The following is a 1,451-nucleotide window of genomic DNA, read 5'->3' on the forward strand; positions in this document are numbered from 1 at the left end:
CAGAGGCAGAGGCAGAGGCAGAGGCAGAGGCAGAGGCAGAGGCAGAGGCAGAGGCAGAGGCAGAGGCAGAGGCAGAGGCAGAGGCAGAGGCAGGAGGATCTTTCTGAGTTCAATTGAAGCCAGACTGGTTTATATAGTGAATTCCATCTCAGCCCAGGTTACATAGTGAGAGTCTACCTCAACAAAGCAAAGCAAAACAAAAACAAAACACAGAAAAGCCCTAATAGAGTAAATATAGAGTACATGCATGAAATGTAAGGATGTTTGTCATGTTACCAAAAAACAGAGCAAGATATTAGAAAATGATTTCTGTTCCAGGCTTTGGTTATAGCTTAGTGAACGAGCATGTCCAGGACCTTGGCTTCACTCTCCAGCACTGGGAGAAGAAAGTGCATTAGAAAATCAACTTTTTTTAATTAGGTATTTTCTTCATTTACATTTCAAATGCTATTTCAAAAGTCCCCCGTACCCTCCCCCCACCCACCCCCCTACCCACCCTCTCCCTACTTCTTGGCCCTGGTGTTCCCCTGTACTGAGGCATATAAAGCTTGTAAGACCAAGGGGCCTCTCTTTCCACTGATGTCCAACTAGGCCATCTTCTGCTACATATGCAGCTAGAGACATGAGCTCTGGGGGTACTGGTTAGTTCATATTGTTGTTCCACCTATAGGGTTGCAGACCCCTTTAGCTCCTTGGGTATTTTCTCTAGCTCCTCCATTGGGGGCCCTGTGTTCCATCCAATAGATGACTGTGAGCATCCACTTCTGTGTTTGCCAGGCACTGGCACAGCCTCACAAGAGACAGCTATATCAGGGTTCTTTCAGCAAAATCTTGCTGGCATATGCAATGGTGTCAGCATTTGGAGGCTGATCATGGGATGGATCCCCAGATGTGGCAGTCTCTAGATGGTCCATCTTTTTGTCTCAGCATCCAGTGCAAAATAAACTTTTAAGGAGCAGTTAATAATGGATTCAAAGGGAAGGCAAGCCCAATGGGAAGGACAAAAAGATGTTCCTCTAAACCAGAGTCTTTCTTAAAATGATGCCACAAAAGACCTGCTTCCTATGGTCACCAGCATCATGATGCCTGGGTACAATGCTCAGAGGGGAGAGGAAAGGCAAGAAATGTCTTCTTTTCCAAAGAGCAGTGCCAACCCACGCTGTGAAGATGTAAACCGTTCTTTTTGTGTGGATCTCTAGTTCAGGAGCTCACTGCCTCTTCAGTTGTGCTTAGAACACCAGGAAAATGGCACACTCATCTCATCTTAATTTCTCTCTAACATCCACAGAAGTGGCCTCTACAGATTGCTTCTAAAATAATATACACTGCAACAATAAAGAATGCCAGCTTAAAAGACACCATCAATAAGACAAAAAAAACACCAACAGATTGGGAAAGGATCTTCACCTATCCTAAATCAGATAAGGGACTAATATCCAATATATATAAAG

This window comes from Mus caroli, chromosome 16 (assembly GCF_900094665.2).
Source record: "Mus caroli chromosome 16, CAROLI_EIJ_v1.1, whole genome shotgun sequence".
NCBI classification, from domain to species: Eukaryota; Metazoa; Chordata; class Mammalia; order Rodentia; family Muridae; genus Mus; species Mus caroli.